The sequence below is a fragment of the Gossypium hirsutum genome, chromosome A11, assembly GCF_007990345.1.
Source record: "Gossypium hirsutum isolate 1008001.06 chromosome A11, Gossypium_hirsutum_v2.1, whole genome shotgun sequence".
Taxonomy (NCBI): Eukaryota; Viridiplantae; Streptophyta; class Magnoliopsida; order Malvales; family Malvaceae; genus Gossypium; species Gossypium hirsutum.
Genome location: NC_053434.1, coordinates 17948400 through 17965950, shown reverse-complemented (window position 1 = coordinate 17965950; position 17551 = coordinate 17948400). Strand labels below are relative to the sequence as shown.

The window sequence follows — 17551 nt, the reverse complement described above, 5'->3', positions numbered from 1 at the left end:
TTATACTTTTTTAATTTTTAATATTTTCTTTCAATTTTATAATATTTTAATAAATTTATAATTTTTTCCATTTTTTATACATTTTATAATTTTGGAAATTTCTAAATTTTTCTAAATTTCAATTTTAAATAAAATTATATTATTTTATACTTTTCATTTTTTATAATTTTAAAACATTTTTTAAAAAAATTATAATATTTTTTTATGATTTTTTTAAATAATTTTAAGAGAAGTTACTAGATTTCGCCACGTAACACAACCTTGGCTAAACTAACAAATGTCAAGAGCTTATATGAAAATGATTTTTCGAGGATATAATTAATTGTGTATATTCGATTAAAAATGTTGTTTAATAAATTATATGAAAGAGTGAATATGAATATTATCAAGTCAAGTACCTATTTATACTTATATCTCATTTTTAGGTTACCCAATTATTTATTGGTATAATAATTTATTTGATCTTTCAATTTTATAAAAAAAAAGTTATTTTAGTTCTCCATTTATTTTTATGCATTTTTTAGCCTTTAAACTTGTTTTTATTTTTATCAAATCATCCCAAAATGGATGGAAAAATTAACTTTTTTTAACTTTGTGGATGTGTCATATACGTAGATTACTATGTGGATGTGGTAAAGAATGATGTGGATGGATGCGGAAGCAGATCGTAAAGTCTGTCAAAGTTACGAATTTATCTTAGATATCTAGACGAACGTAAATTGAAATGAAAAATAATGAAAACAGATTAGTTGTCACAAAGGAAAGTCAAACGAAATTAAAACAAAAGAAAAATGAACCGGCTGGTAAAGAGTCCAAAAAGAACGAATTAGGGTTTCTTGGATGGAAAGAAACTATGATTAGACCTTAAGAAAATGCCTTAACCAAATCTAGAAAACAAAACACAAATAGATTTGTTAGAAGTAATTTTAAAGACAAAAGCAAACTATTTTGTACAAGAATGTTTGAAACAACAAGAAAATATTAAAATTCCTATTTTTGATGTGTTTCTTAATGGAACAAGATAGGAGAACATCTTTCTTGAAGCAGCTTTAACCTAGAACAAAACTTAATAAAAATCAGCAAGCCAAAACAATAAGAACTAACTTAAATAAGTAAGAAACGATAAGTTAAGGATAGAAAAGAGGAGATGACATCCTAAGAAGCCTTGGAAACGTTAAGAATCCACAACTCCTTTTAATGGCTATAATTCTCCCTCCAAGAAAAAGATCTCGGCAAGAAAAAGCTTGAAGATGATTCCCACAACCTGAAATATTGTTAAAACAACTTCTAAAAGAAACTTAAGAGCAATTATTGAAGAAAAACTCAAAGAAAATTATTATTAACTCGAAAAAATATAAATCCATTGTCTGTGTATAAGGGTGGACGCCAATGCTACTTATAGGCCCCAAAATAACTTTTTCTAAGCCTAATGGAATAACTAACATGACAACTCATCAAATAAAAAATAATAATTCTAAGTGTGGACTTTTAATGAGAATTCAGCCAAATGAATTAAATGGGCTCATTGGGCTGAAATCTTACATGATGATCCACCTATTAAAATAGAATTGGACCTAAAATTTAAATTTTTTACAATTTGGGCCACTTTGATAATATGATCTGGTATTCAATTAAATTACTTTTCAAACTTTAGGACAGGCTTGTAGACATCTTTTTTTTTTTTTGCTTCATTCAAACTGCACCGTCAAAAGAAAACAGAGCAACATCCAAAAACAGAAAAAACTTACAGCAAAAATAGAACAAAAACACAGTCCAATCACAAAATAAAAACCTGTTAATTCTTCAAAACTAAGCATCACCACCAAGTTTTAAACATTTGCGTTTGATTAACACCTGCCAACACCAAAGCAATGGCTATACCATTACCTTTCCTACCCTCCAATGAGAAGACAACATTTCCCACCTTCAACATAGCGATTTCAATTTCTGCAAAAGGTTCTTGACACACCACAAAAAGGCCACCAAAAAACCAATTTCGATAAATAAAGACTCTTTTGGCTTCCAATTCATTGCTAGAAAAACTTCTAGAAGAATCTTTACTGCAACAATCTCAGCACACCTGAAAATATCGCTCTTGCCACACCCTCCATATCTCTCAAAACTCCTCCACATCCTGCTTTATCTTTTAGCTCAATCCCATACACGTTGAATTTTAACCATCCAACTGGAAGAGGCCTCCAACAGAATACCGCAGGTTTGGATTAATAGAATCCACGCGACACCTGAGTGGAGATATTCACCAAAGATTCTCCTGTAACAAAATTTATTCATGGATAGATCTAATCCATAGCAATGCTCTCATCTTTGATTGGAATACCAAATTTTCCATATAAACTCTCTTTTTATCAAAAATCAATCCATTTCTTGCTAACCAAATTGTTTAGCAAGCTGCTGCAATAACAATCAACCATAATTGTTTCCAAAATTCGACCATATGCGCATTGTTAAATAAAACAAAGAAGTTTGAAAAGCAATCCACCTGCTTCCACGCCACCTCCCACCACTTGAAAATTCTCACTCAAAAACTTTCAATAAAATTACACTTAAAGAACAAATAAGAATCACACTCCGGAACACCATCGCACCATGGACAGTTTATCGTTAAATTTTGAAAGCTCGCCCCTCTTTTAACCAGAAACTCCTTTGTTGGTAATATGTCAATCACGAGCATCCAGAGAAAACAATTCACTCTAGGAGGCACCTTAATTTTCCATAATTTACCACGGTAAAAAGTATTGTTCTCCCCATCGTCCAACATCAATAATTCAGTGCATTTTTTAGCCGAAAAATCCCCATCTTTATCTTTTTCCCAACACAACCTGTCCTCAATATTCAAATTCAACATGGTACCACTCACCCTTTCAGCCAGCCCTTTGCACAACCCCTCCTCCCTACCCAACAACGGTCTAGTAAAATATTTGTTCCAACTAGCACTACCATTCCCAAACAGACATACCACTTCAGCTACTGTAAAATCCTTACTTTTGGCAAGACGGAAGAATGTTGGATAAATCAATTTTAGTGGCCGATCCCTACACCAATTATCCCACTAAAATAAAGTCGACTTTTCGTTCCCAATCTTCCAATGGAATGAATCCACCCCTACACATTTAGAAACAACATCATCTATAGAATTTTTAATTATTCCTTTCCATATAGAAGACATATCTTTTTGAAAATTTGTCTTGAAATGCCACCTTTGTACATTCACTCCATATTTTGCTAAAATAACCTTTCACCACAACGTCTCTTTTTCAACGTCTCTTATTTATTGAATGGATTAGTTCATTTGCTATTAAAACCCCGTTAAAAATATGTCTTCCCCTAATGAAAGCACATTAAGTATCACTAACCACCTCCCCGACTATCTCTCTTAATCTTCAGGACAGCACTTTTGACACAATCTTGTACAATGAGCTCACCAAGCAAATTGGCCTAAAGTCTGTAATTTCAATAGGATTCTCCACCTTCAGTATTAAAGTAATAAAAGATGAGTTTATACTGTTCTCCAGCTTCCCGGTTGAAAAAAACTCCTACATCAAACCACATAAATCATTCTTTACAATCTCCAAACATTTTCTGAAAAAACACAAATTAGCTTGGTTGCAAGATTCGGTTTCTTGGGCCAAGATTTCCAAGATTTGAAATCTTAATTTTCTTGATTCTTGAAATTGTCCGAAATAACAAAATTGGACCAAGATTCGATTTCTTGATTTTCTTGAAAATAAGAAAGTGAATCTTGATTTTCTTTTTCGGTCGTGTGTGCATCTAGGGGCTTGGTAACGAAGTCTTGGATGATCTCGTTCAATCTTGCTTGGATTTGCTTAGCTTTCGACCTCGTTATTGGGCATTGAGGAAATTTGAGCCCATCACGTTCATGAGCTTGATTTTGGGCCTTGCGACTCTTATCAAGATGATACGTCAATATTTTATTTATTGTTTAAAATTTTTAAAATTAAAAAAAATTTATAACAATTTTTTTAAAAATTATAAATCATTAAATTTATTAAAAAATATAAAGTTATAAAAAAGATATATTTAAATTTTTAAAATTTTAAAAATTAATTAAATGCTAATGTGTAATTCATGTGGCAATCTACATATATGCTACGAAAATTAATTTTGTCATTATTAAAAATGTGAATTTTGGCATTACAATAGACATCAGAAGTATTAACACGAGATAAATAATTTTTTCAATAAGAGAGTAAATCTCTGACTTCCTTGTCATTGCTAACACTCCACTTCTATTGTTGTTCTTTGTGTCCATAGCCTCCATTTGTCTTTTTAATTGTTATTCTTCATATCTATAGTCGCTATTTCTTTCTATAATTAATATTATTATTTAAATGTGTGATTTAGTTAATGTCATGAGTCAATTAGATATTAACCCAATCAAGAAAATTATTAAAATAGTTTTAAATTTTTTTAGTGAATTAGTGAATTACAATAACAGGGTTAAAGCTCGAACGACAAATGCGATTAGCGCGACTCGAACCCAAGCTACACTTGAGGCGATGAACACCCTTGATTATCAGGCCATCCCATGAGGTTATAATATTACTATGAGCATACTTCTATATTTTCCTTATTTAAAAAGCCAATAAAAAATTGCAAATATTGAGATTTAAACTCAATGTCCCCAACATCTATAAGATCTTTTAGCTATTGATTGAACCAAAGTTTTACTTTAACTTTTTATACATTTTAATGTTATTAGACAATTTTTTTCATTCACATTGTTTGTATATATCTATATATACTATTATTTGAACTTTTAGCTGAATTGGTGTCACCTTTAACTAATTCCCAACTTTGTCAATGAAATCACAAAAATACTCTTTCATGTATATCTATACTATTATGTAAACCCTTAAATGAGTTGATGTCACTTTTAACCAGGTCCAACTTGGTTAATGAAATTATAAAAATACTCTTCTATGTATAAATAAATTATATTGTTGAGGGTACTTTTATAATTTTTTATATTTTTAATAAAACCTATGAAAAAAAATTGCATATGATAAGATTTGAACCAAGCCACTAACGTCTATAATTTTTTTTCACCACTTTATTATTTTGATTTTTTAATAAAAATTAATGTTATTACACATTACTTCACCCCATTGTTTGTATATCAATAGTTAAACCCTTAACAGAATTGGTGTCACCCTCAATTGGGCCCCAACTTGGTTAAGAGAATTACATAAGTACTTTTCATATATGAATAAATTAATATCTATAGTATTATTTAAACCCCGACTAAGTTGTTGTCACCCTTAATCGGGTCCCAACTCGGTTAAGGGAATTGCAAAAAATACCTTTCTATTATAAATAAATTAAAATTGTTACAACACTTTTGTTTTTTTATATTTTTAATAAAACCTGTAAAAAAATTTACATATAATGATATTTGAACTCATGTCACCAATATTTATGATTTTTTTTACCACTTCAATACTTTTTTTAAAAATTTTTATACATATCAAGATTATTACACAAATTGTTTCACTCACATACATGTGGTGGGATTTGAACTCATATCATTTGCAGTGATAGAACTTTAATTTTACCACTCAACTAAAGCTTTATTTCATTTTTATCATACTTTATTACCTTCATCAATTTTATATATTGATAAAATTGTTGATCGAGTTGGTGTCACAAGTTAACTCGACACAAACTAAAGATTGATAACAACACCAAGATAAACAATTGTAGTATATTTAATATTCTTAATATGATGTATTTACGTGTTTAAATTTTGTTTTATTCACAATTTAATATATATTTTATTTTAATATCATACATATTTCATGTGTATTATTAATTAGCTTCAAACTATATGTTTTAATTATTTATTATATGTTTTTTTAAACACTTTTCTATGTACTAAGTAGGTAGTTTCTACACATATATGTGTATGATGAAATTTTTAGGATTGATAATGTCATTGATTGAGTTAGTGTTACAAGTTAATTTAATATCAACTCGAGAAAAATGACAATATTATGACAAGAATCAAAGTGCATTTAATATTTTTAATCTGATATATTTACTTATTTAAATTTCTTTTACTCACAATTTAAAATTATTTTTTTATTTTAAATTTGTACCTATTACATATGCATTATTCTTAGTTTTTTAAAACTTTCATTTCATTATTTATTATATGTTATTTTTAAACACAGGCGTGATTTCCATACTTTGAAGATATGATGAAAACTCTAGACCAATAAACTAAATGATTAGATTAAAAAATAATTATTAATTAGTGAAAAAAAACACATAACATCTTTCTAAAATTTTATTTATTTGATATTTAAACATAAAATTAATTCATAATTATCTTTGCTTTGAATTTCACTCAAAAGAAAAAAAATCATCATATATAACTTTGTTTAATTTAGCATTAACAATATTTAAAAATTAATTGATTTTGAAAAGAATAATTATAACATATCCATATTTACCTAAATAATATCATAAATAAATTTTCAATTAATTTTGAAAAGTACCTAAATTTGTTAAAGATGTATTTCAATAAATTATAAAAAATAATTTAATTTAAAATGAGATTTTAAAAACAAGAAATATTGCTATTATTAGTTTAATAATAATGAAACATTAATTTTCTTAAGAGTAAAAATAGTTACCATATATGATTTAAATTATGTTTTGGTCACCAATATTATCAATTTGTAACATTTTAATCATTGTGTTGTTGCTCAACATTAAAAATGTTACGGAAGCCTGACATGGGTGTCATCCACGACAATGCCACATAATTATATATATTTTTAACCTTTTTTTTCTTTTTTACTTTATTTCTTCTCTCGTCTCTCCCTAATCCTTGTTCCTAGTTCTTGTTGAGCCTTCAACTAATGCACACTAGCACCCAACTCTGAGCCATTGAGCACTTTAAACCATCAACATCAACATTCCAACTCACCCGCTCGAACCAGCAACATCAAGCTCACACACAACACACTTTATCCCAACTCACCCTCTCTAAACACCAATAGCTCATTTTCCCCAAGCCTCACAATATTCATTGCTACCATCTACACCCCCCACGATTCAACATCACCACAGTCCACCATCATCATCTCCACCTCTCTTGACCCCACTACATAATGATGAATGTGTATGATTGAATACTTCTTCTTTACCAGATATAGGTTTATCTATATGAAAATCAGGTAAATGATACTGCTATCCTCTATATGGTAAAAGGAACCCTTCATTTGGGGATATCTAGAATCAACAATAAAATAACTTTCTACTTGTCGTTAGATGATAATCATTCAATTAAAGAACTCATGCTTTTTATAAATAAATAAATGAATGAAATAATTTACCATCCGGTGGGTGTTAAAGTTTGAGTCTTGGATCTCAAATTGCATCAAAGAATATTCTAGTGTCACACGTCGATCCTTCACATCCAGTTACTACAAATGTAAAGCACATATTAAAATCACATACAACCATAACGTTCTAAGTTGGGACACTTTTTCTTCCGATGTAAAGAATTTGTTCATTTGGTGGAACAATTGTAGCAACATGTGTAATGACCTGAATTTTACCATTACCGAAAAATGTATTTTCGGGTTTCCGTTTCTGAAAAATAGATTCGTAAATATTTATTAAAAATATTTACGAAGTTAATCGAGTGGTTAATTAGAGTTTAATTAAGTGAATTAGCTTAAATTAAGGATAATTGGATAAAAGGATTAAATTGAATGAAGTGTGAAAGTTTAATTATAGAATAAAGAAAATTGAAAGGGCTAAATAAGTAAATAAGCCAAAAAGAGTGCCAAGTGTATGGCAAAAATAAATACAAGTGTAATAAATATAATACACACATTTGTAATATATGTATGTATTTACTTATTATTTAAGTAAATATTAATGTATTTATTATTATTAAATTGATATTATATGATAATAAATAAAAGTAAGACAAATGTGTGGTAATGATTGGGTACAAGTGTATTAATAAAAATACATACACTTGTAATGCTTGTATTTAAGTATTAATAGATATTTATTGGATGTTTGTATTTAAATCTTCTTTTGGTGTTTTTGGTTTGGTTCGGGGTGTTGTGAAGTAGACTATGGAAGAGGAGTTAGCTAGTTTGAGTTTATTGGATGAAGAAGAAGTGGCGTTTTAGGAGGAAGAAGGAGTGATCAATCAAAGCTTTTAGTTCTGTTTGGTGGGATGATGTTTAACAGACAGTGTTGTTCACTTTCCTTCCCTGCGTAATACCATGGCAGATCTCTGGCACCCCGTTAGAGGGATTTGCATTACAGACCTTGGTAATAAACGTTATCTCTTCCAATTTTTTAACGAGGTTGACGTCCAAAGGGTAATCTTTGGTACACCGTGGTTCTTCAACAGTCATTTGCTAATTCTGCATCAAATCTAAAAAGGAGAAAACCCGTCAGTTTTTGTGTTAAACTCTTTTAAGTTCTGGGTTCAAATTCACGAATTGCCTGCAGGGCTAATGTCTGAATCTTTGGCTCGGCAATTTGGGGATTTTTTGGGGAAGTTTCTTGACTATGATACTTCCATTCTAGTTTTAGGTCCTAAGACTTATATGCGTATTCGTGTTAGTTTGGATGTTGCAGCCCCGTTGAAATGCAAAAAGAAGATTTAAGTGGGGGGAAATATTACTATTTATGCTCGTTTTAAATATGAAAAGTTAAGTTTGTTTTGCTTTATTTGTGGCAAGTTGGGGCATGGTGAGAGCTACTGTCCATTCCGGTTGAAAATTAAGCCATCAAAAATTGTGTATGGATGGGATTTATCTTTACGTGCGGTGCCACGGCGGCAGACAACGGTGGTGAGCAGGTGGTTGCGCGAAGATGATGGATCGCAATGTCATGTTGAGAATATGGGAAGTCCTAATCAAAGCAATAATTTTAATTGGGAGATTGATTCTGGAAGGAATATAGGGAGAGATTTTGGGAAACATATGTCAAATCCCAATCTAATCCCATTAGGATCCAATCAACAGTATCTCACTAATGGAAATAAAAATAGGCGCAATTTGGGAAAAAGTACTTCTGCTATTGATGGGCTGGTAAATGGGCTTATAGAAATAATTGTGGAGGAAGAAAATGACCCAATAGCAGCTACGGAAGGAAAGAAACGATAGAGGATTGTGGCAGGTTCGTTTGCTCTTTTGGGCAATACTATGGAAAGTGGTTCTCTTGATTTAACAGCTAGCTCTGGTGAACAGAGCAGCCGATCACAATGAAAATCCTAAGCTAGAATGTCCGTGACTTGGGGAGGTCCCGAATTGTTAAAAGGCTCAAGAATAAGTTGAGAGCCGTTAATCCCCGAATTTTGTTTCTTATGGAAACAAAATTAAACTCTAAAAGGATGGAGATGGTTAGGATGAATTGCGGTTTTGAGAATGGGATTGATATTGGGGCAGTGGGGTCTCGAGGAGAAATTTCATTGGGATGGAAAGGAAACGCTTTGGTTAGTCTTAAAAGTTTTTCTTCTTTTCATATAAATGTTGAGATTCATAATAATGAATGTGGCGACACTTGGCGATTAACTGGGTTTTTTTGGGAATCCGAATGGAAGGTATAGAGGTACATCTTGGGACTTGTTTAGACAATTAAGCCATGACCAAGACACTCCATGGGTTGTTTTAGGGGACTTCAATGAGATTATAAATTCTTTTGAGAAGAAAGGTGGTCGTCTTAGATCAGAACGTCAGATGAATGCTTTCCGAATGGCGCTGGAAGACTGCAGTCTTAATGATTTGGGCTATGTTTGTCGGTGGTATACATGGGAGAGAGGGAATTTCTCTAACATAAACATACGGGAGCATTTGGATCATGGGGTTGCTACACTGAGTTGGATTAATAATTTCCCCAGTTTTCAAGTAGAACACTTGAGTCATTCCTTCTCTGATCATTGCCCTATTCTGTTGGATACAATGAAAAAGAGTGGGAATGGTCTATGTATCTCAGTTAAAATGTTTCGGTTTGAGGCCAAGTGGTGCTTGGATAGTTCTTTCGAAGGACTGGTTAAAAGATTGTGGAATGATACTTCAGGCAGCATTCCGAAAAAGCTGAAGAGACTTGGTCATCAGCTTCAACGTTGGAGTACATCCAGATTTAGAGAGGATAGAAGAAATCGTGTGGAATTGGAAGACAAATTGGAGTTCCTTTTTAATCAAGAACCCTCAGACGAGAATCTAGCGAAAATTACAGAGGTCCAATTGGGGCTTAATGTGGAGGCTGATAAGGAAGAACTGTTTTGGGAGCAAAGAGCTCGTGTTAATTGGCTACAGAATGGAGATCATAATACTAGCTATTTTCATAAAATAGCTATTCAACGCCAGTTCCATGGTCGTATTTTAGAGTTGGAAGATGGGAATGGGAGAAGGACTTCGTTGACTGAGGAGTTGTTAGATCTTGCTTCTGATTATTTTAAGAATCTTTTTTCAGCTTCTGAGGTGGGCTCAGACGAGCATGTATTTGGACTAGTGAAGAAAAGAGTTACTGAGAGCATGAATGATACACTTCTCAAACAGTTTACTAAAGAGTATATTGGTGCGGCAGTCAAGATGATGGCACCCTTGAAAGCACCTGGTGTGTATGGGTTTCCCACAATATTTTTTCAAAGGTACTGGAATTTAATTGGGTCTGATATTTCCTCTTATTGTTTATTTATTCTGAATAGAGAAGCTGAAATAGCTGATATTAATAAGACCCGTATTGTGCTTATCCCCAAGGTCGAAAAACCAAAAAATTTGTCACAATTTAGACCCATAAGCCTTTGTAATGTAATTTACAAAATTATCGTGAAGGTCTTGGTGAATCGTATGAGTAGTGTTTTGGGAGATTGCATTGATGAAGCTCAAGGGGCTTTTATCCCAAGAAGGCTTATATCGGATAATGTGTTAATCGCTTATGAGCTCCTTCATTCTCTCAAAATAAAGAAATATGGAAAAAAAAGGGAATTTTGCGCTTAAACTCGATATAAGTAAAGCGTATGATCGTGTAGAATGGAATTTTTTGGCAGGAATGATAACTCACCTGGGTTTTCATGCTGATTGGATTATTTTGATAATGAGATGTGTATGTTCTGTCTCATATTCGATGAGCCTTAACGGGTCTAATGGTGAGTGGTTTTTGCCTTCCAGAGGCCTAAAACAGGGTGATTCGCTTAGCCCTTATCTTTTTCTCATTTGTGCTGAGGGTTTTTCTACTCTCATTAGGGAATCAAAGCACAAAGGACTGATGAGTGGTGCGTCGATTGGGAGGGAAAGATTGTCAATCAATCACCTGTTTTTTGCAGATGATTGTATACTCTTTGGAGACGCTTTTTGCAAATGAGCTTGTACGGTTCGAGATGTTATTCATGAGTATGAAATGATTTCAGGGCAGCGTGTGAATTTTGATAAGTCCCTCATTTATTTTAGGGCTAATGTGGATTCAACTATCAGGGGAATCATTATCAATCTTTTAGGGGTTAGGTTGGCTGCAAGCCCAGAAAAGTACTTAGGCTTACCTATGATAGTTGGTCGGAATAAAAAATGGGCTTTCTCCAATTTTGTTGACAGGTTCAGAAAACGTGTGGAAAGGTGGAGTTTGCGCTATCTCTCAATTGGGGGGAATGGGGTTTTCATCAAATCAGTATTACAAGCCATTCCGCTTTATGTAATGCAATGCTTTCTTATGCCGAAATCATTATGTCGGAAGCTGGAAGTCATAATGAACAAGTTTTGGTGGACAAATAATAAATTCGCGAAGGGTATTCATTGGAGTCCTTGGGATTTTTTATGTAGACCGAAATGTGTTGGTGGGATGGGTTTTAAAAATCTGTTTTTGTTTAATAAGGCGTTCTTAGATAAGCAGGTTAGGTGCATTTTTTCTCAGCCTAATTGTCTTTTAGCCAAAGTTTTAAAAGCTCGCTATTTTCCATCTTCAGACTTATTGTCAGCAAAAATTGGGTCTTACCCTTCATTTACCTGGAGAAGTATTTGCAATGCCAGAGAGCTGATTGCGGAAGAGTTGGTGTGGCGTGTTGGTAGTGGTGCTCGAATTAACATATGGAACAACTCTTGGTTGCCTGGATATGAGAACAATAGAATATCAATTCAGAAGATTATGCCTAATTGGATGAATATGAATCAGTTAATTGAGGCTGAGACCAATACCTGGGATAAGGAGTTAATACATAAAATAGTTGATGAAGGTACGACAAAGCGTATTCTATCCATTCCCATTTCTGGAGCAAATACAAATGACATGGTGGTGTGGAAATATGAAGGTTCTGGGGAATACACTGTAAAAAGTGCGTATCCAGTCTTATCTACAGAGGTGTTACAGAATCATTCATCTACATCCCCTAATACTGATGGTTATAGGGATTTTTACAAATCTTTATGGAGTTTGAACATTCCTGCGAAAATTAAAATTCACATATGGAGGCTTATTAACAATCTGTTGCCTCATTTCTGTAATCTAGCGCGGAGATCTTTAAGAGTTGATGTTGTCTGTTCGTTGTGTAAGGTAGATCAGGAGGATTCTGGGCATTTGATGTGGTCTTGTGATATTCTACAATCAGTTTGGGCTTCTTTTCAAGTCAAACTGCAAGACTTTGGAGAGCTATTGTGTTACAAGCAACGTTTTATTAATACTTTTTCTACTGCGAATGATCAACAGAAGCAATTCATGGCAATTTCTATATGGAGTCTTTGGTTTCGAAGGAATAAACTAGTTCATGAAGGGATTAAACTATTATTCTAGGAATTGTTGGGTTTCATCCGGGGTTATGGTCAAGATATTAGCCTTTTTCAAGAGAATATTCGTTCTTCTCTTAGATCTACAGTTAAAGAGAATTGGAGACCCCCAGATTTTGGAGTCATCAAACTAAATTTCGACGCGGCCTTTCAACATGCATCTCGTCTCGCTGTAACAGCAGTTATATCTAGAGACTCGGAAGGAGAAATCGTTGGGGCAGAAACTTACCTGTTGACGGATGTGGGTGATGCTTGTTTGGCTCAAGCAAGAGCATGCATGAGGGCACTATTGTTTGCGGATATGAGGGGTTTTCGGCGTTTGATCATTGAAGGGGACTCTTTAACAGTCATTAAGAGCATTCAGAAAAAGGAGAAAGACAAATCAATTCTTCGGCCAATAACATCTCAAATTAATTTTCTGGAAGCAAATTTTGATCATGTAACTTACACTTTTGTGCCCCGATTTGGAAATAGGACGGCTCACACGTTGGCGATGGAAGGAAGGCGAAGACAGGTTTTTGGTGTCTGGGCAGATGGAGTACCAGGTTCTGTGGAGGAAATGGCGATGATGGATCGTCAGAGGCACCATGGTTCCTTTTGATTTTGCTTTGAATTTGGTGCAAGTTCACCGCTTCTCCAGGTATGGATTCAAAGCTTCGTTTTCTTCTCTTTCTAAGCTTGGGATTTTCTTTTGGAGAAGTGAAACGTTTGGTGGCTGATATTTGGCTCTGCGTTTAGGGGCTTTTCCTCTAGCTTAAGGTGGTTTTCTTTTTCTATTTGGTTTTGGTAGTTTCTAGATGTGATTATTACTCTACAGCTGGGTTGGTTTTGTTTTGTTTTGTTGTTTGATGTTCTGTTTTGATTGTGACTTTTCATTTTTATGCCTTGATTCACGTTTTAATAAATATCAGTCAGTATTTGATTAAAAAAATATTAATAGATATTTATTATTTATAAAAGTTATTTATTAATTAAATACTTATATTATAAGATTTTTATGTGAAAAATAAATAAAAAGTTGACAAATGTATGGTGCATATGGTGACATGTGTAATATTAATATACATACAATTGTAAAATACATGTATATTTACTTATTATATAAGTATATTATTAAATTATATATTAGTATTAAGTAAAAGATATTTATATAATGAATAGATTAAAGAAAGACAAATGTAATAATATATGTGTATACAAATGTAAAATAGATATTGGATATTAAATAGATATTTTATTATAGCTATTATTAAGTTATTATAATATATACATATAAAGTAAAAGGAATAAAAAGAAAAAGAATAGAAAAAGAAAGAAAGAATGAAACGAAATAGAGAGCAGCGGAAAGAAAGAAGGAAGGAAAAAGGGAAAATTGAGATTTCAAGGTTTGGAAGTTAAATTGCTAACGTTGTCTCGGGAAATCTCGGCTAAGCAAGAAAAAATGGCAAAGGCAACAGGAGTTAACTCGAGAAAATACGGTTTGTATTTCTATAATTTGAACTTAATACTTAAATTGTTGGATTTATTATTTAATATATATATATATGTAGTAGGTGTTTTGAGATGATTATTTGAATTGGATTGAATATTAATTATATTGAATTAATTTATGAATACATGTGAATGTTTGAATTGAAATGAATATCGATGTGAAAATTGAATAATAAATATTTGTTATATTGAAAAATATATGTAGTTGGAAGTGTGATGAAATTGATAGAAAATTGTGATTATTGTGAAATTGAATATTTATTAGTGAAAAGTGAATGGAATTATATTGAATTGAAAAAATATAGTTAATTAATTAAAATATGAATTAATTGAAAACTGGAAAGTGAATTAAATACCCTATTAACTAGTCGGGCTAGTCGGATATAGTTGGCATGCCAGAGGATATGGAAGAGTACGGGTTTTGCTGGCTTACTGATCAGGCACTTATGTGCCGACTACTGTTACTGTTACTGTTACCGATTCGGCACTTTGTGTGTCGGATATTGTTACTGTTACCGTTACTGTTACTGTTTCGAATTTGTTCTGATGAGGTACTCTGTGTACTGTACTGTTACTGTTCCAGATTTGTTCCGATGAGGTACTCTGTGTACCGTATTGTTACTGTTACTATTTCGGATTCGGCCGATGAGGCACTATGTGCCGTACTGGTGTGTTGGTTGGATCCGTGTATCCGTTTAGGTCCGAGTCATGTTAATAGGGGTAAATAAAGGAATTGGAAAGATCGACTTTTACTGAATAATTTAATTGTTACTGTATATTTGATTTTTACTGAATAATTGACTGTTACTGGATAACCAATCAATTGATTGATACTGAATAACTGACTATTACTAAATAAATAATTGTTCTGATTGACTGATCGTTAATGAATATTACTGATTGATTAATTGCTATTGAAAAATAATAAATGATTTTGAATTTAAAGTAGACCAAAACATTGGTTGGAAAGTGAATGTTTGAATACTCGTTGAGTTTGAATAGTTCAATATATATAAATTAATATGTTTTATAATTGTTTAAGTGTTCAGATTATAGAAATACCACTGAGTGTATACTCAGCGTACGGTTTGTTTCCGTGCACAGGTTAAGTTAAGGCTAGATCATTGAATCAGCATCCCAGGTCGATCCCGAATTCGATGAGGTAAAGCATGTTGAGTATTGGTAATGGCATGTACCTAGGATGTCTTATGAGAGTCATTTAGGTTGTGAAAGTATTGATAAAATAAGTAAATTATGATTGGCAATGGTATATAGTATGAATTTGAAATTTGAAAGAAAAATTCGTAGTAATTCTCATTTAGTCCCGAATTGATTTTACTGTTCATATTGGACCGCGAGAGCCCATTAAAGGGACGTCATCTTAAAATTATGATGAGTTTGAACGTTTATATTTAATTAATGTCTACATTGTACTATACTGATTGGTAATGTCTCATAACTCTGTTCCAGCGACGGTATGGGGTTAGGGGTCGTTACGACATGTGTACCATCAATTGCAGCTATGCAATCCTAAATAAATAATCATATTTAGTACACACATATTCAATAATAAGTATATTAAAATATAAAATGATACTCTTAATATGTTACCTTAAAATGCGGCATGTATCTTGAATCATTGCGTATTTGTTCAAGTATTGTGCTAAAAGTGTAATCATTTGGTATAATTTTATCAATAGTTAACTTTGAAACTTTCCTAATGATAATTGCAAAGTATTGACTTATAGTGGATCTAAACCTTTGAAATCTCTTGACATTGAGAAATTTTTGCACCAACACCCAACATATGCAAAAAGATATCCAATATTTTAAAAGAAGAAATATTTCTTGAACTTTGCAAATCATATAGTGTTTCTAAAACTCTCAACAAGCTTCTAAATACGATTGAGGGCATTCTAAAATTAATCATGCAACGAGATTCATGACCATTAAGGACCTCTAGAACCCATGCATCATCTGATTGCTTTGAATTCATGCATGATTGTTTCAATAAATATTTTTCACAATATCATTGAGCAATAGATGTTGCAACACTAAATAACCTATTAAAACTTTCCAGACGTTGTAAAATCTCACTTCTTTCATCATCATTTCTATTACCATTGGAATTATTGTCACTACTATTCATACTCATTCCTTATGAAAATACATTCACTAAGGTCACAAAATTTTAAAAAGATAGAAATGATAAATATGAATCATTGTACAAAAGTAAACAAAGGAAGCAAATATACAACCCTTGTCGAACAAAAGTAAGCAAACATGCAACCATTATTAAATATCATCAAAGATAGGTGACACTTAATATTAATTTAGTATTCTAAGTGTAGTATTTTCGTCTATATATACTTATATTTTTTTGAATAGATTGGTTTAATAAAATTATTCATGAATTACATTAATACCCTTTGTATACTGTTCTCAATGATTTTTGTATGTAAAACAAAATGGAAGCAAATATTAGCTTACTGGTTATTTAATATTAACTAATACTAAGCAGTATTACGTAATCAGATCGCAATACAGAACGTCAACTTATATTAGTAGACAACTTCTATTAGAAGGCGAACCTAATCATGTCCTTAGTTTAACCGAAAATGAGCAAATCGATTGAAAGATTAATATGTCGGTCTATCAAGTCTAGTTAATGAAATACTTTGTCTTGGGCATCAGAGCAAATGACTCCCAAAAGATAGAGATATAGATATGACCGACTGGATGACAACACATCGAATAATATCTAACTAGAATAAATCTTGAATCCGTTTATAGATTTATTAACTTGTCATATTTATTGTGTGACTTATATTGAATAAAGCTATACTTAAATAAAGGCTTACACTACTTTACTTTATACTTGAGTAGATAAAAGTAAAATTGTAATTTTCTCACCTCAAATAATCAAAGTCAACCGCCAGTGCACTTGATATTAGCTTCTTTGAGTTAATAAAAATGCTTTTAGCTGAAAAAGCAATCTATTTGGGATTGCTTCAACAGTCTAAAAATACTTAGGGGGAATTTAGCATTTTTGAAAATTGTTTTTAAAAACTGTTGTAGAAAAATAATTTTGAAATATTTAATATTACTGTCAAAAAGTATTTTTGATAAATAAAATGTTTATTTTAAATATTGTATTATAAAATAATAAATATGTATTTAAATAATGTTCAAATTAATTAATATTATGATATTTTAGTAAAAATATAAAAAATAATTTATTGTTAATATTTTAATATATAAAATATTAA

General features: G+C 31.8%; 2 long non-coding RNA genes across 2 annotated transcripts; one reads left to right on the top strand and one right to left on the bottom strand.

Annotated features, from left to right (window-relative positions):
* Positions 1-12235: 12235 nt before the first annotated feature.
* On the bottom strand, positions 12236-13683 carry LOC107924607 (uncharacterized). The gene is made up of 2 exons (XR_001691811.2): positions 13240-13683; positions 12236-13129 (listed from the first exon to the last, which is right to left on the bottom strand). It is a non-coding gene; the product is annotated as an uncharacterized lncRNA (long non-coding RNA).
* Positions 13684-14092: 409 nt separating this feature from the next.
* On the top strand, positions 14093-15836 carry LOC121209787 (uncharacterized). The gene is made up of 2 exons (XR_005904904.1): positions 14093-14269; positions 15387-15836. It is a non-coding gene; the product is annotated as an uncharacterized lncRNA (long non-coding RNA).
* The last annotated feature ends 1715 nt before the right edge of the window (positions 15837-17551 follow it).